The sequence below is a fragment of the Rhincodon typus genome, chromosome 5, assembly GCF_021869965.1.
Source record: "Rhincodon typus isolate 14 chromosome 5, sRhiTyp1.1, whole genome shotgun sequence".
Lineage (NCBI taxonomy): Eukaryota > Metazoa > Chordata > Chondrichthyes > Orectolobiformes > Rhincodontidae > Rhincodon > Rhincodon typus.
The window spans coordinates 73,757,782-73,783,160 of NC_063336.1; the positions used below are offsets into that span (position 1 = coordinate 73,757,782).

The window sequence follows — 25,379 nt, forward strand, 5'->3', positions numbered from 1 at the left end:
AGTTCCTATTATCTCTGATATAAATACAAGCTTTTTTTGTGTAGTAAATATTAATTGTTTTGAAAAGGTTCCTGTCCTTTGTTTCGTAACATAATTTCGTCGTTTTTACATCTCTTCCCTCATCATATCCCTCATCACATCACGTCAAATTACAAACATATTTCATTTAGTCTAATCAACTTGTTCAGAGATGTTATTACACACTTCTGGAGAAGGCAGAGCTTAAACTCGGGCCTTCTGGCATACTATCAGTGCTCACTCATTTTACAGTCTTCTGGGCTATTTGCAAACAGCATATCAAATTAGGTAATTACGAAGGGGAATCCATCTCCCGTTAATGACTGAAAGCATCGCAGTGCTCCAATATGCAGCACTATCAGGCTGCCTCCCAACACTTCCCTGGGCAGTGTTTTGTGTAAGAATCAGGACGTGGGAAATATCGTGGGAATGTTTCTGGATAAGTAATTCAGAGGCTATGACTAATGATCTGGGGACTTGAGTTCAAAAAGGATCACGGTACCTGAGGAATTTAAAGCCAGTTAATTAAATACAGGTGGAATAGAACACTATTCTCAGTGATGGCAAGCAAGAAACGACTACCGCTTGTAGTAAAAACCCGTCTGTTTCAATTGAGATTCTTTAGGGAAGGAAATCGCCTGTCTTTACCAAGTTAATTCCATTGCGGTTGACTCTTGGCTCCAAAATGGTCGGAGCAAGCCACTTCTTTGAAGTAATAGAACTGGACATGGGCTATTCATCCCATCAAGCCTGCTCAACTAATCAATAAAATTACAGTTGATCTGATGTAGCCTTTAAATTCACTTTCCTACCTACTCCTCCATAATTCCAGATTTCTTTGTCAATCAAGATTCTGTCGAACTCGGCCTTGAATATATTCAGTGATGCTGCCTCTATTGTTTTCTGGGGAGAGAGAATTCCAAACACTAACTGCCCTCTGAAAGAAATTTCTCCATATCTCCATGTTAAATAAGAGACAGCTTATTCTGAAAATGCATCCTTATTTCTAGATTCCCCCACTCTATGAAGGGAAACATCTCTCAGCATCTACAGTGTCAAGCCCTCTCAGAATCATATATTCAAGAAGGTGGCTAACCATTACTTTCTCAAGAGCAACTGGAGATGGGCAATCAATTTTGGCTTTGCCGGCAATGTCCACATTCCATGAAGAAATAACCAGAAGTGCCAGATAAGCTAACACAAAAATCTGCATGGTACTTTACTGGATGAAACAGCGGTGAAGGAGGAGAAGTAACTCAAGCTTTAACAATTAGCAGGGTAATGTGGTGATGTATTAACACTGCTCCAGTTCTGAGGATGGAGCTGAAAGACAGATGGAATGAAAGTGTCCACTGTTTGAAACTAAGTATATTCTACAAGGACAGCGGATATGGGACCACAGTTCTGAAATGAAAATGATTCCTGACTAACAAATTCCTTGTGCCTGTCTGAATTACAAAAATTATGTACTGTCCTACACTAGCACTTACACACTCATCAGCCCGATATTATAGCAAGCAGGTTATTACATAATTGATTCCCATTTCAAATTAGCAAACATTTCTTAGTGTCAGGGGCATATTTTGAACTTGAATAAAATCTACTTCAATTCCTTTACACACATTGCAGTTAGACAACTTTAGCCTTTCCATTCCTGTATTAATAATAGAAAAAAAGAACCAAAATAGAAAAGCATGAGATCTAACCACTTTGTCCTCCTTTTAGAGAGAGCATCCAAGGAAGCATAGCAAAAGGAAAGGAAAACAAGAGAAGAAAAGAAGAAAGGTAGGCAAGTGTTAATAAAAAGACTGGAAACAGCCACACAATGTTATCAAAGCACACTTTCTTCATCAGCAACTTCAACAGAACAATGCCGGATTCAAAGTCTAGTTCTTGATTCTAATCAAAATAAGCAAAATAAGCAAATTAACAAACACCCCAAACACAAAAAAATTAACTGACAATCAATGTGTCAATTGAGATTAATAAAGTATGTCTGAACTACAACAGCAGTTTCAGTGCAAAGAAAGACTGCTGCTAAAGAACACTAACTGAACTTTGTAACCAGCATTATTAGAACAGGCATCCTCCATACACCATTAAATAGTGATGAATTGATATGCAAGCCATCCTCGAAATAATCTTTGGTTCCCCCAAGAGTATACAGAAGTATTTTGTTAGTGGGTGTGATGAACTCTAAATCTGAACGGAAAACAGTTTTGATATTTAAAACTATAATTTCCTGTGATCTATTTAATAGGTAAATGTATTTCCAGTCTAATTTCTACACAACTGAAAGGAAAGACTCATGATTTAACGGAAGCATCATTGATAAATTTTAGTTTGCTGAAAATTTGCCAGTCTAACCTTTAATAATATTTGTCTGTTAGACTAAGTCAAGTCATGTCATTTACCCAAGTTTTTTTTCCCAAATCAAATAATGTACAAGGGTTTTAGATAAAAAAATTCAATGTTGTTTTAAGCCTGAGTTTTGGCTTCACTTCTGGAAGGGGTGAGGTGCCCCTTTGGAATTGTTAACAGTTGACATGAATGTGCAGAAGATTTCAAAAAAAAAATATTTAGCAAATGCAAATCTCCAAAACTCAAGCAACAGCCTCCTAAAGTTAGGTGTTTAAGTCTGCCACTTAGTCTGAAGAGCTGAATAAGAATTACTCATCAGTAATGTGCACATTTTTTCATCTATCCACAAGCACATCAGGGGTTTGTACGGAGGCCTCCGCCATAACCTGCAACTTTACAGGATCCCTGGCTTGTCTTGAAATTATTTATAAGCAAGGACCGGTCTTGCCACAATAATTCAAAGCCTACTATTCGACAGATGGGTTTTGTTATGAGAACTTGTTAGTGACTTTCCATGTTAATTGTAAAATATGGACATGGTTTTTGGAAATATCAAGCTACCAAATCATTTATATATAGGATTGGTGTTGCCTGGCTGCTCCCAAACCCATCATTATCACAATGGGTGGGTTTAAACTATCTTTGCCGGGTGGGGTTGGATCCAGAGAGAACGTTCAACAGGGGAAATTTGGCAAGGGTGGATGATATTTATTTTAGTACAAGGAGTCTGACAAATAAGACAGATGAAGTTGAGGGCACAAATGAAAACATAGATGTATGATGTCATTGCTGTCGCTGAGAGAACAGCCTGACTGATGGCTCAATATTCTATGAAACAGGGTCTTCAGGGGAGGACGTAAAAGAGGAGATGGTATTGCAATTTTGATCAGGGAATCAATTACAGCAGAGATGACATCTTAGAAGGCTCCTCAAATGAAGCCAATGGGGGAGAACTTAAAAACTAAAGAGGAGCAATCACACGGCTGGGAGTGCACTAAAAGCCCCCAAACAGTCTAATAGAAGTAGAAGAGCAGATATGTAGGCACATTTCAGAGAGGTATATAAGTAGAAGGGTAGTGGTGAAAGGAGATTTCAACTTCCCCAACTTTAACTGTGGTAGTCTAAAGGAGACTGATAAGGTGGACATTGAACAGATGTTCTCCTTTGTGGGACAGTCTAGGACAAGAAGTCATAGAGATAAAGTGACAGGAGGTATGTTAAAAACTGAGATGAGGAGAAACTACTGTACTTCTCTCAGAGGGTTGTGAATCTGTGGAACTCACTGCCCCAGAGCGCAGTGGAAGCAGAATCAATCAAAAGATTCAAGACAGAAATTGGTATGTCCTGATGAAAAGCAAGATAAAGGCTGCAGGGAGCAGACAGGAAGATGGAGTTGAGACCAGAATGAGATCAGCCATGATTATGTTAAATTGCTTGAAGGGCTGAATTGCCTATGCTCCTAATTTGTATGTTCCTATGTTCCTGTAAACCCTAGATATCAAGTAATATGCAATATTGGATTAAGAGAAAAAGGGACGCTTATGGCAGCTACCAAGGGCTCAAAACAGAAGCCCTACAGCAGTACAGAATGTGCAAGAAGGGACTTAAAATGGAGCTTAGAAAAGCTAAAAGGAGACATGAAACGATTGTGGCAGGCAAAATAAATGAAAATTCTAATTTGTTTCGTAGGTACATTAAGAGTAAAAGGATTATGAGGGAAAAAGTAGGTGCACTAAGAACCACAGCAGTAATTTGTGCTTAGAGCCAGAGGACACAGGTAGGATTCTAAACAAATACTTGCATCAGTGTTCACTAGTGAGGGGGACAATGTGGATATCGAAAGCAGAGAGAAAGTGTGAGGTTATAGTTAAAGAAATTAGCATAGCCAGAGAGGAGGTTCTGAGTGGTCTGGCAGGCTTAAAAATAGATCAATTTCCAGTGCTGGATGAAATGTATCCCAAATTGTTGAGTAATGGCAAAGGAGAAAATAGCAGGGGTGTTTGCAAAAATTTTCAATTCCTCTCTGGCCACGGAAGAAGTGTCAGGCATCTGGAGAACAGCCAGTGTGGAACTATTATTCAAAATGTGAGCAAGGGATAAAAAAGAAACTGTAGGCTGGTCAGTCTAACCTCAGCTGTGGGGAAACAATGAAAAGCAATTGTAAAGGACAGAATTAATTGGCATTTGGAGAGATGGGGATTAATCAAGAGCAGTCAGTATTGTTAAAGGGAGATCAAACTTGACCAATTTGATTGAATTTTTCAAAGAGTTGACCGAGTGTGTAGATAAGGACAATGCTTTTGATATAGTCTGCTTGGACTTCAGCAAGATTTTTGATACGGTCCTGCATGGGAGACTGATAGAAAAGGTAAGATCCCATGGGAACCAAGGAAATTTAGCAAATTGGATCCACAATTGGCTGAGTGATGGAAGCAGAGGGTTGAGGGTCGATTTTCTGACTGAAGGACTGAAACCAGTGGGGTCACACAGTGGTCAATATTGGGACTCTTGCTATATGTGGTTTATATAAATGATTTAGATTTGAATGTAGGAGGGTTGATGAGTAAATTCACACATGATACCAAAATTTGGTCATATAGTAAATCTAGACGAGGTCAGCCTCAGATTACATGAGGATATGCATGAGCTGGTCAGATAGGCTGATCAGTAGCAAATGAATTCAATCGGTAAATGAGAGGTGATGCACTCGGACATGATAAACAAAGCAAGGGAATACATGGTAAACGGTTGGACCCTGGGACCCAAGAATCAGAGGGACCTTGGTATGTGTACACACCAGTCCCTTAAAGTATCAGAACAGGTGGATAAAGTGGTTAAGAAGGCATATGGTATAGGCCTTTACTGAGTTAGAGCAGTTATGCTGGAATTGTATAAAATGTTAGTTGGGCCATTGTTAGAGTACAGTGAGCAGACCTAGAATCCACACTATAGGAAGGATGAGACACAACTGGACAAGGTGCACTGTAGATTTACCAGGACGTTGCCTCAGCTGGAAAATTTCAGTTACTAACAAAGATTGGACAAACTGGGGTTGTTTTCTTTCGAGGGGAGATTGACAGGTGACATGATTGAAGCATATGAAATTATGAAGGGCATAGACAGGATAGACAGGAAAAAACTTTTCCCTTTGATTGAGGGACTAATGACCTGTGGCACAGATTTAAAAGTAAAGGGCAGAAGGTTTAGAGAAGATGTAAGGAAAAACATTTTTACCAAAGAGGTGGGAATCTGGAATTTACTGCCAGTAAGGATGGTAAACGCAGGAACCTTTAAAACATTGAGGAAGTATTTAGGTGTGCACTTGCAATGCGAAGGTCTACAAGGCTATCGACTAAGTGCTGGTAAATGAGATTAGAATAGTTAGGTGGCTGTTTTTGACTGGTGCGGATCTGAAGGACTGAAGGGCCTTTGTCTGTGCTGTTGACCTCTATTGCTCCATGACTGTATGACTGTAATTTCACAGTTCATTCACAACTTAAAGGTCGTGAAAGGATTATCTTTGATGTGCAGCTATTAATAGAAACATTTGACTATATAACAGGAATTAAGTACTTTAAGGAAATGCTGAAAATAAACACTGGAAGGATTTCAATATCTCAAACGAGGTCCAATGAAGAAGAGTTTTTTTTGTAAATATAGTGAAGTATGTCATTGATTCTTAGAAGTTTATTTTATTCCATCCTAGCATGGGAAGAGGTCAGACCATGGTGGATACTGAGGGATGAATTGAGGGAAAAGGGTGGTGGGTGATGGGTTGACATGTGTTGGTGCTAAGTTGACATAGTGTCTAAAAAGGAGGTTAAAAAGGGGGTTAAAAAGGGCACAAGTTGGAGAAAAGCCACGATTTGTCATAGAGAGGGGCTAAGTGAGGACATGAGGTGCAATGGATCAGACACAGGGTTAAGTATGCGTGAGGCAATGGCTATTATCCAGTTGAGCACATTTTTACAACTGGGGCAAAGTCCCACAAAATCACGGTTCAATCAACATTCAAAATTTTGCAGCTTCTGTGGCTGCCTCCACACGGTTTCAAGGGAGGGGGTGCCTGGAAGGTCCAATTCCAATCAGTATGAACCCCTTGTGTGAGAACCCAGATGTATGGCGTGTTTTCTCCCATTTTCCTCTGGGCTTACAGAGTTTCCCATCTCTGAATTAAATTCAGTGCAGGAAATCAACTTTGCAATATTGTTAGGACGACTAGAGTAAGGGAGTGTTTGGAAAATAGCAATCACAACAAAATAAGATTCACTATTAAGTGAGAATATGATAAAAATCAGTCAATCATCAAGAACCCAGACTGGAAAAGGGCAAATTTTAGGGGTCATGAAGGTGAACTGAAGCAGGTTGACTGGGAACTTATTTTGGTGGATAAAACTTTGGATGAAAAATGGGAGAAATTCAAAAGAGAGATGAATAGGGTTCAAGTTACATACATACCCATGAGAAATAAATACGGAGTATCGAAAGCTAGAATACCCTGGATGACTAAGGATATTAATGAGAAAATAAGGAAGAAAAAGGAGGCACATGCTAGAATAACAATAGCAACAGAAATCAGGAGTATCTCAAATACAGGAGAGAGGCTAAGACCGGAATAAAGAAGGTTAAGAGGAAGCATGAGAAAAGGATGGCAGGCTGCACTAAAACAAATAGTAAAACTGTTCATCAAGCATATTAATAATAAAAGATTTGTGAAGGATAGAGTGGGACCCATAAGGAACTAGCAGGGTAAGCTGCTCATTGAAGCAAAGGGTATGACAGAGGTACTAAATGAGTATTTTGCTTCTGCCTTTGCCAAATTGGAAAGTGGTGAAATTGGCCAAGTTGAAAATGTTGGTGTTAAGCAACTGAGCAGTATAACAATAGAAAAAGAAGAAGTGTTAAAAAAAGGTTGGCAGCACTCCAGGGAGAGAAGCAGCCAGGCCTGGATAGGATGCATCCTAGGATTGCTGAGAGTAAGGGAGCAAATTTTAGAGGCATTGACAGAAATTTTTTAGGCCTCTCTAAACACAGCATTCATCCTGGGGGACCAGAGGATAGTAAATGTGATACCATAGTTTAAGAAAGGGGCAAAGGGTAGCCCAGGAAATGACAGACCTGTTAGCTTGATGTCAATAGTGGGAAACTGATAGAGGCCATCGTATAACATAAGATAAATATATACTTTTAGAAAAATAAATTAATAACAGACAGTCAACGGGCAGGCATATCTGAAAAATTTAACTGAGTTCTTTGACAAGGTGACAGATATCAGATGAGGGTAGTGCTGTGGATATTGTATATTTGGACTTTCAGAAAGCTTTTGATACAATGCTTTGTATCAGGTTCGTTAGCAAATTAGAAATGTTTGGGATTGATGGGTCCTTGGCAGCATGGATTAGAAATTGGTTAAAAGATAGGAAACAGAAGGTAGGTGTAGATGAGCAATTCTCAGATTGGAGACAAATTCAAAGTGGTGCTCCACAGGAATCGGTACTGGAACCCTTGATTTTTCTTATTTCTATCAATGATTTGGAGACAGGTGCTGATGGCATAATCTCTAAATTTGCAGCGTATTCTAAACTCAGGAGAATACTGACTTGTGAGGATGATGCTTAGTGACTTCAGAGGGACATCGACAAGTTGGCCAAATGGGCAGACAATTGGCAGATGAATTTCAAAGCAGAGAAATGAGAGGTAAGGCATTTTGATAGAAGGTACATAAAGACAATATAGGCTCAATGGTCTAACTTCCAGGGGAGTACAAGAGCAAAGGGACCTCAGGGTTCACATGCATAATTCTCAGAAGGTCACCAGGCAAACTGAAATAGTTGTTACAAAGACTTATAGGATCCTTGACTTTACAAATAGAGGTATACAGTATAAAAGCAAGGAAGTTACACTATGCTCATTTGGAGTATAGTATTCAGTTCTGGGCACCTTATTTAAGGAAGGGTGTTATTGCCCTGGAGAGTGTTCAAAGGAGATTTACTAAAACGATACCTGAAATGAGCGATTTCAGACACAAGGAAAGATTGGAGAAATTGGGATTATTCTCCTTGAAGCAGGAGAAGATTAAGTGACGTTGTTAAGGTATTTAAAATTATGAACAATTTTGACAGAATAAAGAAGAATATTCCATTTCCGCTGGTTGATTTGTCAGTAACTAGGGGTCACAATTTCAAAACTGTCAGCATGACAGCTAGGAGGGAGATAAGGAGAAACTTCTTTACTCAGTTGTTAGGTCTGGGTCGGTGTGGACTCATGGGCCGAATGGCCTGCTTCCACACTGTAGGGATTCTATGATTGAAGGCCAATATAGACAGATTTTTAATCGTTATGGGAATCCATGGTTATGGGGAAAAGGCTTGATCGTATTGAAAGGCAGATCAGACTCGATGGACTAAATGAACTATTTATGCTTCTACACCTAATGGTCGATACTCAGTTGAGTTTAGAATAATGAGGAGTTATCTTGTTGAAATATAGAAAAATTCTGAGTGGGTTTGATAGGGCTGATATTGAGAGGGTGCTTCCAATCAAAGAGTATCTCAAACTAGAAGGCGCAGAGTCAAAATAAGGGTTCTCTTATTTCAGATGGAAATAAGGAGGAATTTCTTCTCTCAGAGGATGGTTACCCTTTGGAATTCTTTACTCCAAAGTGAACTGGAGACTGCATTAGACAGATTTTTGATGCACAAAGGAGTCAAGAATTAAAGAGACAGGCAGGGAAGTAGAGTTAAGGCAATTACCAAATCAGTTATGACAAAGCAAATATGACGGACTGAATGGCCTACTCCAGCCCCTTCTTTGCAAAACAATGCATGTACAAATCAGGTGCATATTTTATTGTTTTCTGAACCCAAATTTCAGGTTAATGTGTGAACTGCAGATTTTAATGCTATTTCCTTCTCAATTGTTTGCTAGGGACCAAATTGCCACAGTGTTGTGTCTAAACCTGGAAGGTCTCACCAGAAACCTTTAGCATCCCCTAGTTTATCCACTATTCTTCCAATTTATGCTCAACGTAATAGTGGTTTTTATGTATTAACATCCAGTAGTAGTAGAAGAGCTGAGAAGATACGGAAGTCAAAGGCTACCAACTCATGGAATGGTGCACAAGGCCCTCTTACACTGGCATCGTCCTGATAGAATCTATCTACTGGTGCATGGAGGAGACAATACAACATCTTTCTGAGCGTAATCTGGGTGCAATTACCTTGACTTGTTCATATTAGAAAGTGGCTTGAGAAAGTATAAAGAATACATTTGTTTCAATACAAATGAAGGAAAATATATCCTATTAAGTTTTGATAGTTTTCAAATGGAGGGAAAGGTTCTGTGCCTTGCTCCCTAATACAAGAAGTTTACAAAATCAGGATGCAACATTGCCATCAGATGAACAAAATAAATGCTGAAAAACATTTGCTGAGTTTACTCACATTATTTGAGCGAAGTGTAACTCGGCCTCCACACCGAGCACAGAATTTGGTTTGGCAGTAAGAGCAGATATGGCCGCAGCCATCAGCAAACTTAGTTTTGAGACAGATCCCACAGGTTGGGGTATCATCCTTATGGTCCCCCTGGTAACGGCGTGCTTCATCCCCTACTTTCCGGATCTGTTCCTTGTAGCTCTCAAATTGTTGATGTAACCGCCTATAGGAAGGATGAATACAATTAAGTTAATCTTGTGATTTCAGTCCATCTTGCACATGGCATAGTAGTCATGTTTGTGTTGTGCAGCATGGCCACATCACCAATCCATTGCATCCTAACCAGAAAGAGTTTTTCTAGTTGAGTCTCACTGCTCAGAGGGAGAAAACTATATCAAGCAGTATAAAACCTGTACGAAACCAGATCAAGATTTACTGGCATATACTGGTTTTCATGTGGTCAGATCTGGATTTATTCTGAGATAGTAAGAACTGCCGATGCTGGAGTCTGAGATAACACGGCGTGGAGCTAGAGGAACACAGCTGGCCAGGCAGCATCAGAGGAGCAGGAAAGCTGACGTTTCGGGTCGGAGAATCATAGAATCCCTACAGTATGGAAACAGGCCCTTTGGACCAACAAGTCCACACCGACCCTCGGAACATCCTACCCAGGCCCATCCCCCTACAATCCACCTAATCTACACACCCCTGAACACAATGGGCAATTTAGCATGGCCAATCCACCTAGCCTGCACAACTTTGGACTGTGGGAGGAAATCGGAGCACCCGGAAGAAACCCATGCAGACACGGGGAGGATGTGCAAACTGCACACAGTCACTCAAGGGTGGAATCGAACCCAGGTCCCTGCTGCTGTGAGGCTGCAGTGCTAACCACTGAGCCACCGAAATGTCAACTTTCCTATTCCTCTGATGCTGCCTGGCCTGCTGTGTTCCTCCAGCTCCACTGTGCTATCTGGATTTATTCTGTTGCTCTGAAATCTGGCACCAGTGGTTTTCATGACTTTTCGGCATAGACTCAGATTAATCTGCTTTAAACACATGCAGCCTCTGCAGAGAAAGACTGAATGAAATTCCCAAGTGATTCGGAGCGTGGGCTTTTGAAATTAATGCAGACAGCTCAACAGCAGTCACTGCTTCCAGCTTCAAATGTTCCAATGAGGGTAACAAAATTTGACAAACTTTCTCACGTTTACCCCAGCCCACCAATGCACAATGATGTAAAAGCAAAATACCGGAGAAAAACAACAGTTCTGATCACATCTGTCTAGAGAGAAACAGAGTTAATATTTCAACCCAATATGACCAGGAATTCAGTTCTGAACCAGAGTCATACTGAACTTGATAAGTTAACTCTGTTTTTCTCTCTCTACAGTTGCTATCAGACTTGCTGAATTCCTCCAGCACTTTGTTTTTATTTAAAGCACAACATAGGGCTGGATTTCTACAAAAATGATGTTTTCTTTACCCTAGAGATAACAAGGTGTAGAGCTGGATGAACACAGCAGGCCAAGCAGCATCAGAGGAGCAGGAAAGCTGACGTTTCGGGCCTAGACCCTTCTTCAGAAATGGGGGAGGGGAAGGGGATTCTGAACTAAATAGAGAGGGGGGGGAAGCGGACGGAAGATGGATAAAGGAGCAGATAGGCGGACAGGTGCATTGGGAGAGAGATCTATTGAGGTTTTTCTGGAGGGAGGCGGGTAACTTCTTCAAAGTAGGCATCCTTAGCAGGCTTGGCCTGCTGTGTTCATCCAGCTCTACACCTTGTTATCTCAGATTCTCCAGCATCTGCAGTTCCTACTATCTCTGAAACCTTTTCTTTACCCTAGCTGGGATTCTCATGAAAATGCAATGGTGAGAGAGGGCAGCTGGATCAGTCCCCTGGGAGCTCCACAGCATGCTACACCATTGAGGGAGGAATGCAGCGGCAGCAGTCATAGATCAGAATCATAGAATGCCTACAGTGCAGAAGGAGGCCATTCAGCCCATTGAGTGTGCAATAACCCTGCAAAGAGCATCCCACCCAGAGCCATCTATCAAAGTGCAATGTTTCTAATAATTTTGTACAAAGGCTTCCTTCAATTTGTGCCAACCTAAAATGGTATGAAGATCTGCAAGGGAATTCTTACGCACAAGAGCAGAATCAAAGATCAAAAAGATTAATTAATTCATACATACACCAAAACCTGTTCTCAACAAACACAGTGGCTCAGTAGTTAGCACTGCTGCCTCACAGCGCCAGGGACCTGGATTCAATTCCAGCCTCAGGTGACTGTCTGTGCAGAGTTTGCACATTCTCCCCGTGTCTGTGTGGGTTTCCTCCCACAGTCCAAAGATGTGCAGGTTAGGTGGACTGGCTATGCTAAATTGCCCATAGTGTCTAGGGTAGGGGGTGGGTCTGGGTGCGATGCTCTTCAGAGGGTCGGTGTGGATTTGATGGGCTGAATGGCCTGCTTCCACACTGTATGGAATAAAGGGATCGTGGTTACTTGAGGAACTACAGTCTGAGCTTTGAACACTGACACATCAGGGAGGGGGAAGAGTTACCTGGATCTTGCGTAAAAGGAGGCAGTCAAACCCCTTGGGTTAAATACCTCAAATTCAGTCTGTGACCCTGGGATCTCCACAATAGTGGGTACAAATAAACGTTCTCTCTTACTTAATTCTTTCCTATGATATCCTGTTCTGTTCTTAATATTTAGGCTGCGTTGTGGATTCTTCTAGATCCTCCCCCACCAAGTTATTGTTTTTAAATTTACCCTGCACAGTAGGCCAAAGGTTCCATTCTGAATCAACTAGATCCATTCCGTCTATACAGATTTTTACAACCCAGAACTCATGCCAGTTTCCTTCCAATCTCTTTCACTCGGTAACCGGCAAGCATTACCACTGAGCTGTTTGCAGTGAATTTTATCAGATATCTGGGTCTCTTTCATCAAGGTGTGTTATTTTGTAAATGCGATTAGTAATAACAATCTTATCATTGGTAATTAATGCTTTTAATTGTCTAATTATTGGTTTTATTGTAGCATACTTAACTTGAAGGTTATATAGTATTCACGTTACACTGAAAGGGGTATGAAAGGATGAGTCAAGTTCACAAGCAACAAGACGTTACAGTAGGTAGTCAGGCATGAATGTGTTGGCCAAATGAAGGTGTGCTCTAAAATACAAATTTATTCAGTTACTATGTCTTTATTTTGCTAATCAAACAACTGCAACAGGGCAATGACTTCAATGATTTGCTTTTCATTTTCAGTTACAAACTGACAGCTGACAGGGAGCAGTGGGGTCTACTGGATTACCTTTGGGATTGACAAATTGCCAAAGTTAATTTGAGAGATGATTACCAACAGTTCTGAATTTGTTATTGAGAAGCTATAGTGGCATGTTAATTTTATACAGCAAAATTTCAGCTTGATGCAAGGTCGCAGTTATAATTATGCATGCGTGAGTGTATGAATAACACCCTGCTGTAATGCTGCGTGAAATCATAGAATCCCTGGAGTGTGGAAATAAGCCATTCAGCCCAACAAGTCCACACCGCCCCTCCAAAGAGCATCCCAGCCAGACCTATTCCCCTATTCCTGCATTTCCCATGTCTAACCCACCTAACCTAAACATCCTTGGGCACTATGGGCAATTTAGCATGGCCAATCCACCAACCCTGCACATCTTTGGACTGTGGGAAGAAACTGGAGCACCCGGAGGAAACCCACGCAGACACGGGGAGAATGTGCAAACTCCACACAGACAGTCGCCAGAGGGTGGAATTGAACCTCGGTCCCTGGCGTTGTGAGGCAGCAGTGCTAACCACTGAGCCCGCGTACCGCCCTACTGTACATCATACAGGAAATTTCAGTGCACATAGAACATACTTACAACTGGCTTGCATATGATTGCCCTTGCAGCTTTCTATCCATAAGTCATAGTTATACGCAAGGAAACAGTCCAACTAATCTGTACTGACCAGATACTCTAAACTGATCTAGTTCCATTTGCCAGCATTTGGCCCATACCCCTCTAATTCATTTCTATTCATATATCGATCCAAATGCCTTTTAAATGTTGTAATTGTATCCATCTCCACCACCCCTTCTGCTAGCTCATTCCATCCACGCACCACTCTCTGCTTGAAAAAATTGTCCATCAGGTCCCTTTTAAATCTTTCCCCTCTCACCTTAAATCTTCTACTTTTGGAGTCTACCTTGGGAAAAGACCTTGGCTATTCACCCTATCTATGCCCCTCACGATTTTATAAACCTCTATAAAGTCACCCCTCATGAGGTGGTAATATGATGCATGGTTAAATACTTTAAACAATGAACATGTGGTCTGAAGATACCCAAGCAATAGTGCTCAAAATGCTGACTTAAGCATAATACTCAGTCTCTTATATCAAAGACACAGAGACACGTGACAAAGACAGGTACTGCCAATACTCCCTCGAGTTCCATTCTGCACTTCCCTTTTCTCTATTACTTCCAATTCATCAGCTCAATCTTGTCTACTTTCTGTGTGATTTTTTTTCGAAAACTATCTCTTCCGCATCTTTCACTCCCTTCCCTTTTTCTACCTCTTTCCAACTGTTTGTCATTCTACCTCTTCCTTTCCTACTTGAGCTTTATCGGTCTTCTTCATTTCCTTCCATTTTTGTTAATGTCAGATTCTCTTTCAAATTATCTTCTTTACACGTGTTTGTGCTCTGTTCCCCTCTGTTCTTTTTTTTCTCTCTGCCCATTCTGGCTCTCTCTTTCTGCTCCTTCCCCACTGATGTTCCTCTCCATTTCTTCTCTTTGAATGTGTCTTTATTTGATCTCTGTACCCTTGCTTCTCGATGTGGGAAACATTCAAGGAGAAAACAGCAAGAGTACAGTGCAAATATGTTTCCGTGAAAATGAAGGGTATGTTCAGGAAGAGGGAACCCTGGATTTGAAGGGACATAACGGTTAGGATTAAGTTTAAAAAACAGGGGCTTATTGAGGCTCAAGAGAGTGACAAGAAAAATTGGCAGGTAGAATAACCAGAAACCCAAAGGGTTTTTAAAAATACATGAAGAACAAGAAGATAACTAGAAGAGTCGTGACAATGAGAGACCAGTAGACAACCTGTCCATGTGGACCTGAAAGATATGGGCACAGTTCTTAATGATTAGTTTGCATCAGTCTTCACAATGTAAAAGGACAATGTAGGGAGATATTAGGATGGCGGACTGTGACATATTAGAAGGAATTAACAGAGGAAGACAGGAGGTACTAGTGGGTTTAGCAGCCTTAAGGGTGGATAAGTCTGAAGGTCGGATGAGACCTCCAGGCAGTTAAGGGAGGGAAGGGGCGAGATATCAGGGGCCCTGGCTGTAATTTTCAAGTTGTCTCTGGCCACAGGCGAGAAGCTGAAGGACTGCTAATGTTGTCCAAGTGTTTAAAAATGGAAGTAAGGTATAAAGCAGGAAATTACAGGCCAGTCAGTCAAACCTCAGTGGTATGCAAGTTATTAAAGAAAGGATTCTGAGGGACAGAATAAATCTGCCCTTGGAAAGGCACGGATTAATCAGGAGTGTCACCATAGATTTATGAAACACAAGTTATGTTTGACAAATATAATCAAACTGTTTGAGGTAGTGCCCAGGCATGTTGATGAAAATAATGCATTTGATTGTGGTCAACATGGACCCTTATGGTAGACTGGTCAAGAAGGTAAGAGCCCAAAGGATGCAAGACAAAGTGCTGGATAGGATCCAAAATTGGCTGAGAGGCAGAAAGCAGAGGGGGATGGGAGAGGGATGTTTCCACGACTTGAAGTCTGTTCCCAGTAGGTTTCCACAGGGCTGAGTGCTGGGACCCTTTCTGTTTCTGGTGTACGTTAATGATTTGGACTTAAAGGCAGGGTTTATAATCAAAATAGTGCACTTTATGTAATTTAGTAATACGAAAATTGGCAGGGTATCAAATAGTGAGGATGACAGCTGTCAACTGCAGGAGGATATCAACAAATTGGTCAGCTGAGCTGAGCTGCAGCAAATGGAATTCAAACCAAAAAAAAATAAGGTCATGGGGATTTTAGGGATAGCTAACAAGGCAAGAGATTGCACATTAAATGGTAGGTCCCTTAAAAGTAATGAAAATCAGAGGGACCTGAGTGTGAATATCCAAAGATCTCCGAAGGTAGAAGAGAAGAATGATAAGATGGTTAGGAAGGCATGTGGGATATATGCTTTTATTTGCTGAGGGATAGTACACAAGGGCAGGAATATTATGAATGAGCTCAGCAGGTCTGGCAGCATCTGTGAAGGGATAAACAGAGTTAACGTTTCAAGTTCAGAGACCCTTCCTCAGAACTCCCAGCATCTGCGGTTCTTTCAGTCTTTATTTGGCAGGAATATTATCACAGAATCCCTACAGTGTGGAAACAGGCCCTTCGGCCCAACAAGTCCACACCCTCAGATCAGCCCACCCAAACTTATCCCCTATAACCCACCTAATCTACACATCCCTGAACACTATAGGCAATTTAGCATGGTCAATCCACCTAGCCTACATATTCCACGCAGATACGGGGAGAATGTGCAAACTCCACACAGACAGTTACCTAAGGGTGGAATCGAACCCAGGTCCCTGGTGCTAGGAGGCAGCAGTGCTAACCACTGAGCCACCATGCCGCACCGATGGTGGAGCTGATGCTTTTTTGGAGTGTCACTGCAGACACAATGGGTCAAATGGCCTCTTTCTGCACTGTAGGGATTCTATGGTTTGCTTAGCTTATCAGGAAGCTGGTATGTTACTTTTACCATTGTTGAAGTTTAAACGTTCTGGGCAATTCCCAGTGGAATTTACTCAGAATTTATTCAGAACTCAAACTCTCTGGAAACTGGACATTGTGTGCATTGTGTTCCTGACATTAAATGTAGAAATGTTTTTCTCACAACAGTGGTGTGGCTTTCCATAAGACCATAAGATAGAGGAGGAGAATTAGGCCATTTGACCAATCAAGTCTGCTCCGCCATTCGATTATGGTTGATATATTTCTCGACCCCATTCTCCTGCCTTCTCTCCTTAATCCTTGATCTCCTTACAGCTCAAGAATGTGTCTATCTTAATTATCCACAGAGCTCTGTGGCAATGAGTTCCACTCTCTGGTTGAAGAATTTCCTCCTCTTCTCAGTTCTAAAAGGTCATCAATTTAATGTGAGGCACTCGGGTCTCAATCTCTCCTACTAGTGGAATCATCTTCTCCTTGTTCACTCAATCCAGGTCTCTCAGTATTCTGGAAGTTACAACCAGATGCCCCCTTATCCTTCGAAACTCCACCAAGTACAGACCCTGAGTCTGCAATTGCTCCTCAAACAACAAGGCCTTCATCCCCCAGATTATTCTTGTAAACCTGTTCTGGACCCCCTCCGATGTCAGCACATCCTTCCTTTGATACAAAGTCCGAAAATGCTAACATTATTCCAAATACAGTCTGACCAGAGCCTTATTCAGCTTCAGCAATACGTCCCTGCTCCAGTATTCAAGTCCTCTTGAAATGAATACTAACACTAATTTGCCATCCAAACTGTCAAATGAACCTGCAGGTAAACCTTAGGCGAATTCTGAACTAGGACTCCCAAGTCCCTTTGTGATTCAGATTTCTGAAGCCTTACCCCATTTAGAAAATAGTCAAGGCCTCTCTTCTTCCTCCCAAACCTAACAGTTTTCCACCTACCCGTTCTTTGCCTACTCTCGTAGTCTGTTCCCTCAAAAGAGCATTTACAACCTCCAGGATGTAGCCTAATTTTTCTTTTTCTATAACGTGATTAATCTATAACGTGATTAATCTATAACGTGATTAATCTATAACGTGATTCCAACATGAATTATTATCCATGGTTTTCACTTGCTGGTTTGCTGTGAAAATTCTGCAGTGGTTGACTATTTTGATAATTTGACTAATATTGGACACCAGATGGTGCCAGAATCAAAGTCCCATTAGAATTGGGGAAACAATCAATTTATAGCCAACTTCATCTTAATAGGTTGCCTTTCTGGACATTAACAGCAAGTACCATGAACTGCAAAATCCAGACCAAATGTTACTTTGCAAAGTATCATACAGGAAAAAAAGGAGAACAAATAATATTGACAACTTCATTGTTCACTCTGCAACATATCTTAAAAGGTAAGCAAAAATTCATGAGATACAATTGAAACTTACATTCCAGGGCTTTGGAAAGAAACAAAAGATATGGGAGTAAATGAGGGTGAAGGTGAAAAACACTCTGAACATTAAGCAGCCGTGATGTGGAGCTGCCGGAATTGGACTGGGGTGCACAAAGTCAAAAGTCACACGACACCAGGTTATAGTTCAACAGGTTTATTTGAAGTCACAAGCTTTCAAAGCACGGCTCCTTCATCAGTTGATGAAGTGAAGGGAAGTGCACAGGCACAGAATTTATAGCCAGAGAGATTATGGCAAAATAATTCCAGGTAATTAAGACTGTCAAAAGATAAATGCAACAGTGTGAGTGGAGCATTGACAGGCTGAATAACAAGTCTTTGCAGGTGATCAAAAGTGTCAAACAGTGTGAGTAAGGTGCCAACAGCTGAATAGGAAGTGAAGGGATGACCTATGATCTGATTAATAATTACAAAAAGTCAAAAATAGGTTGGTGCTAGAGACAAACCAAAAAGGCTGGAATAACATGATTGGTTAGACCTCATCGTGCGACGCTTATACCTAAGTAACAAGTAATCCAAAACTGTACAAACTACTTGAGATAGAGAGACAACAAGTTATCAACGTGACGGTGTCAAAACAGAACGTTAAGGAAGATTTTACATAGAACAGTATGGTGGGGTTACATGTAGTGCAACATGAACCCAAGACCATGATCGAGGCCATTGTCATGGGTACAGAACTTGACAATCAGGTTTTTGTTTGGTGATTCTGCAATGTTGTGTATCTTGAAGGCCGCCTTGGAGGACGCTTACCCAAAGGTCAGAGGCTAAATGTCCTTGACTACTGAAGTGTTCCCTAATTAGGAGGGAACAGTCCTTTCTGGCAATTGTTGCCTGGTGTCCATTCATCCATTTTCATAGCATCTGTATGGTCTCAATGATATACCATGCTTTGGGGCATCCTTTCCTCTCAGTATATGAAATAGACAACATTGGCCAAGTCACATGAGTATGTACCATGTGCATGGTAGGTGGTGTTCCCACGTGTTGATGAGCTGACATGACTTAGAAGTTGCGCTGTTGTGCTCACTGTTCTCCTGAAGGCTGGGTAGTTCGCTGCGAATGATAGTCTGTTTGAGGTCAGGTGGCTGTTTGGAGCAGAGAAATGCAGGCGTAGGGATGGCCTTGGGGAGATGTTTGTTGTCATCGATAACCTGTGAAGGGTGCGAAGGACATGGCGTAGTTTCCCCGCTCCAGGGAAGTACTGGATGAAGAAGGATACTCTATCGGTCACGTCCAGTTTCTGTCTTCTGAGGAGGTCGTTGCAGTTTTTCGCTGTGGCATGTCAGAATTGGTGATCGATGACTTGAGCAACATATCCCATTCTTATGAGGGAGTCTCAGCGTCTGTAGGTGTCTGTCATCTGAGCAGATCCCGTTTATATGCAGGGCTTGTTTGTAGGGAATGACTTCTTTAACACGTTTAGAGTGGAAGCTAGAGAAGTGAAGCATTGTAAGGTTATCCGTGGGCTAGCCGTAGAGTGAATTACTGAGCTGTCCGACCTTGATGGAGAGATGTGTGTCCAGGAATAAGACTGTTTCTGAAGAGTAGCCCGTCGTAAGTCTGATGATGGGATGAAGGGTGTGGTCAGACAAGTTGACGATGGACTACCCTGTGGTGGCACCGATTTCAACCGTGGCAGCAGGGGAGACTTGTTTACTGCTGGTGGTGATGCCGAGATTCTCAAGTTTCTTGTTCTTAGTGTGCATGTAGGTGGCGTAGTTCCATTGCCCTGTCTGCTTGGCAGTGTCTCGTAACTAGTCTCCTGTGTCCTGAGTGCAAGCTCGGGATATGGACTCTGTCTTGATTTCAAGGTTGCGGCGTTGCTGTGGAACTGGTGTAGAAGATGGTTGAGGAGTCTGCAAGAGATGTGACAGCAGAGTCTTTCAGCATAGTCTGTGTAGTAGGTCAACTTGAGTGGGTTCGTGATCTGTAGTTCTTTTGGGATCTTCTCTGCTTTTTTGCATCTCTTCAGAAACTTGATATCTACGTCGATATGCTTGTTCTTCTTGGAGATCCTCTCCACTTTGAGCCAGCAGTTTGTGTTATCAATGGTGGCCATGATGTGGAGGTGCCAGTGTTGGACTGGGGTGACAAAATCAAAAGTCACACAACACCAGGTTATAGTCCAACAGGTTTATGTGAAATCACAAGTTTTCGAAGTGCTGCTCCTTTGTCAGGTGAAGTGCACAGGCACATAATTTATATGCCGAGAATAATGGCAAGATAATGCCAGTAAGAAGCAACAGATTTTAAATGAAAACTAATGACAAATATATTGTTATTTTGGTGGTGTTTAAAAGAATAAGATTTATCAGATGTAATGTTACAACTATATCTTGTTCCTTTGGATGTGAAACAACGATGAAATTTATAAGACTGTTGTGGTTTGGGACTATGCCTTTAATTTGAGGTATTAGTCTATTAAACCTTTCCCAAAGATTTTTAAGAGTCAGATATAGTTCTTCGGGCTTAAGGGACTAAAGGGATCAAAGAATATAAATGCAGTGAAAACAGTTCATAGAAACATAGAAAAAGCAAGAGTAGGTTATTTGTTCATTCAAGCCTATTCTGCCACTCGATATGTTCATCCAACTCAGTACTTTGGTTCCTGCTTTCTCCCCATAACCTTTGATCCCTTTAGTCCAAAGAATTGATTCCTCCTTGAATACTTTCAATGTTTTGGTTGCAACCACAGTCTTACCACTCTCTGGATGAAGAAATTTCTCATCACAGTCTTATATGGACTCTCCCTTCTCCTTAGAAGGTGATGCCTGGCTCTGGACTCCCCTAGTCAACAGTAACATCCTACATTTACACTGTCTAGTCCTAAGATCATAAGACCATAACAAATAGAAGCAGAAACTAGGCCATTCAGCCCATCAATGCTGCTCTGCCATTCAATCATGGCTGATAAGTTTCTCAACACCATTCTCCCGCCTCCCCCCTGTAACCTTTGAACCCCTTAACAATCAAGTATCTATCTCTGTCTTAAATATGCTCAATGACCTGGCCTCCACAGCCTTCTGTGGCAATGAATTCCATAGATTCGCCACTGTCTGGCTGAAGAAGTTTCTCATCTCCGTTCTAAAGGGTCTTCCCTTTACTCTAAGGTTGTGCCCTTGGGTCCTAGTCTCTCCCGCTAATGGAAACATCTTTCCAACATCTACTCCAACTAGGCCTTTCAGTTTTCTGTAAGTTTCAATTAGATCCCCCCTCATCCTTATAAACTCAATCGAATGTAGACCCAGAGTCCTCAAACGTTGCTCATGTGTTAAGCCTTTCATTTCTGGGATCATTCTCGTGAACCTCCCCTGGACCCGCATCAGGACCAGTACGTGCTTCCTTAGATATGGGGCCCAAAACTTCTCACAATACTCTAAATGTGGTCTGACCAGAGCGTTATCAAGGCTCAGAAGGACATCTCTGCTTCTAGTCCTCTCAAAATAAATGCCAGCACTGCATTTGCCTTCTTAAGTACTGATTCAACCTACAAGTTAACCTTAAGAGAATCCTGGACTAGGACTCAAGTCCCTTTGCACTTCGGATTTTTGAATTTTCTCCCCATTTAGAAAATAGTCTATGCCTCAATTCTTCCCACCAAAGTGCATGACCTCACACTTTCACACTTTGTATTCCATCTACCATTTCTTTACCCACTCTCCTAACCTAAATTCTTCTGCAGCCTCCCCACCTTCTCAACAGCTGCCAACCAGAGGAAGACCCTTTTTCTCCATTCTTTCTGCCAATCTTCTATCCGTACTAGTACTTTGCCTCCAACACCATAGGCTCTTATCTTAATCAGCAGCCTCTTGTGCAGCACCTTGTCAAAGGCCTTCTGGAAGTCCAAGTAGATAACATCCATTGGTTCTCCTTTGTCTAACCTGATCATTACTTCCAACAGATTTATCAGACATGACCTTAACCTCCCTTTGATGAAACCATGCTGACTTTGCACATCCATTTTTTCAGAAATCTCATCCTTCACAATGGACTCCAAAATCTTACCAACAAATGAGGTCAAGCTAATCAGCCTGTACTTTCCCACCTTTGTCTTACTCCCTTCTTAAATGGGGGGGTGGGGTGGGTGTTACATTTGTGATTTTCCAGTCCTCTGGAACCATCCCTGACTTCAGTGATTCCTAAAAGATCACCACTAATGCCTCCTCTATCTCTTCAGCTATCTCCTCCAGAACTCTGGGGTGTAGTCCATCTGGTCCAGGTGACCTATCCACCTTCAGGCCATTGAGTTTTTCTTGAACCTTCTCCTTGGTAATAGCCACCATACTCAACTCTGCACACCTCCCCCCTCCCCCTCCCCCACCCCCATGTTACTCATGTTTTCCACTGTGAAGACTGACACAAGGCACTTGTTCAGTTCCTCCGCTGTTTCTTTTCTCCCCATTACTACATCTCCAGTATCATTTTCCAGCAGCCCAATGTCTACTTTTGCTTCTCTTCTGCCCTTTATATATCTAAAGAAATTCTTGCAATTTTCTTTCATATTTCTGGTTGGCTTACCCTCCTTATTTCTTTAGTTGTGTTCTGTAGGTCTTTATAGGCTTCTCAATCCCCTGGCTTCTCACTGCCCTTCACCACAGTACATGCTTTCTCTTTTGCTTTTATGCTGTCCCTGACTTCCCTTGTCAGCCATGGTTGCCTCGTCCTCCCTTCAGTATGCCTCTTTCTTCCCAGGGATGAATTTTCGCTGCGTCTCCCGAATTACTACCAGAAATTCCTGCCACTACTATTCCACTGTTTTTCCTGCTGGGCTCCTCTCCCAGTCAATTCTGGCCAGGTCCTCCCTCATGCCTCTGTACTTGTCTTTCTTCAACAATAATATTGTTATATCTGTTTCCAGCTCCTCCCTCTCAAATTGCAGAGTAAATTCTATCATATTATGGTCACTACCTCCTAAGGGCTCCTTCATCTTAAGCTCCCCTATCAAGTCTGCCTTATTGGACATCACTAAATCCAGGATTGCCTGTTCCTTAATAGGCTCCACCACAAGCTGCTCCAACAAGTCCTGTTAGAATTTCATATGATTCTACGAAATCACCCTTATTCTTCTAAGCTTCAGTGAGTATAGTCATAATCAATCCAGTCTCTCTTCAGTTCTGCCATCTCAAGAATCAGTCTGATAAACTTTTAGTGCAATCTCTCCTTAGTCAGGACATTCTTCCTCAGATAACAAGACCAAAACTGCACACAATACTCCAGGTATGGTCTCACCAAGGCCTTGTACAATTGCAGCAAGACATCCCTGTTCTTGTACTCTAATCCTCTCACCACAAAGGCCAGCACACTGTTTGCCTTCTTCATAGCCTGCATGTTTATTCTTAGCAACTGGTGTAGAAGGACACCAGGTCTCATTGCACCTCCCCAATCCCAATTTACCACCATTCATTTAATAATCTGCCTTCCTGCTTTTGCTACCGAACTGATAACCTCACATTTATGCGCATTATACTTTATCTGCTGTTATGGACCAGACCAGACCCCCTCAATATATTTTAAGAAGTTAGCCTAGACCGTAACATTTTCTTATTTTAAAAGGTAGATGTGAAGTGTCGTGTTCCAGACGCAATGCGACTAGTCAAATTACTTGATATTAAACAAAATACAATTTATTTGAACCCTATAGTTAGAATACAAACAAAAGAAAGAGGAATTCAGAATAACTTAACTATTGGAAAAACTTTATCTATTATTCTGTTAAGTTACTATTACTAATTAACTGTTCTAATATAGTTACATCCTATAAACACATACCATGGCAAAAAGGAAAATTCAGGCACAGATTCTCCCATGCAGTTCTCCAATCCAGGAGGGAAAAAACATCAAGAGAAGAAACAGAGAGTGCAGCAGCCAGGAGACATTCACTGAAGCACCAAATCTTTTGAGACTCCATAGGCTTCTGCTTAAAAACAAACTTAATAACTCTAAAAAAAAAACTAGGGAGCCTCGTCTGAGAGAGCTGGCCACAGCCAAGCTGCTTTCATTGTTCCAACTTTAAAAAAAAAATCCCAAGGCCTCACAAATTATTTAGTTTCTCAGAAACAGTGCTTCCACCTTGCAACCTTTCGAAAAAAAACCAAGACACAATAACCTTTTAAAGTGATAGCATCACCACACTGCCAAGCATTTATTCATTCATCAATTTGTCCAAATCAAACTGAAGCATCTCTGTATCCTCCTTACAGCTTATCCTCCCACCCAATTTTGTCAATAAAGCTTCTAATATGTTAGAATAATGTGAAATCTTCTTGAATCATTCTTTTCTGCTATTAACCACAGGTTGTCAGAAATGAGTCTGTACATGGATCATAACAGATGCCAATTGATAAGTTGCACGTTTCCACAAATCACCTATATTGAATATTTCAAACATTTATATTTTTGTTTTTGATTGTTTGAAAGTGATACTTCTAAGAATATATTTACAGGTTGAGAAGACACTAGAAACCCTAGTATCTACAGCTAATCAGAATCTTTGACATAATGTTCAGCTTGCAATAATCAAAGATGATGCAGGAGAGATGAAAAACTTGGAGTTATTTTCACCCAAAGGCTGGTGGGAATCTGAAATACACTGCCAAGGGGAGTAGTTGAGGCAGGTAACCTCATAAGTTTTAAGAAGTATTTGAATGAGCACTAGAAATATCATAACATTCAATGCTAAGGGCCAAGTGCTAGAAAGTGGAATTAGTGAAGATAGGTCGGTGCAGACTTAGAATCCCTACAATGTGGAAACAGACCATTCAGCCCAACAAGTCCACACCAACTCTCCAAAGAGCATCCCACCCAATCCCTGTAACCCTGCATTTCCCATGGCTAATTTACACATCCCTGGACCCTATTGAAACTTAGCATGGTCAAACCACCTAGCCTGCACATTTTTGGACTGAGGGAGGAGATCAGAGCACACCCACGCGGACATAGGCAGAATATGCAAATTCCACATAGACAGTCACCCAGGGGTGGAATCGAACCCGGGTCGCCGGAGCTGTTTGGTGGCAGTGCTAACCACTGAGCTACCGTGCTGCAATGGGCCAAAGTCCTTCTTCTATGATTTAAACTGCAAGTTTATAGCAAGCTATCCACATCATTTACAAATCACATCTTTGCAGAAAGGTAGCCTCGTGAACAATTTCACACAATTATTGGAGTGTTGTGAAGGAGAGGCATCAAGAACCACGAGCCCAGTCAACGAAAAAAAAAATCAAGGACAATAAAAGATTGGGCAATATACCCTAAAAACTCGACAATAAATTGTGTTGGGAATATTCATTGAGTGTAAAGCGAGAAAGAGTCCTTTTGTTTGCTCCTGGCC

At 41.5% G+C, this 25,379-nt stretch overlaps 1 protein-coding gene across 1 annotated transcript in view; it reads right to left on the minus strand.

Moving 5' to 3' along the window:
- Nucleotides 1-25,379, minus strand: part of LOC109919852 (regulating synaptic membrane exocytosis protein 1-like) — a 424,455-nt gene that overhangs the window by 396,459 nt on the left and 2,617 nt on the right. Inside the window, exon 2 of the mRNA XM_048597070.1 lies at nucleotides 9,822-10,035. The gene's annotated coding sequence lies outside the window, so the exon portion shown is untranslated. The remainder of the gene's footprint in view (nucleotides 1-9,821; nucleotides 10,036-25,379) is intronic.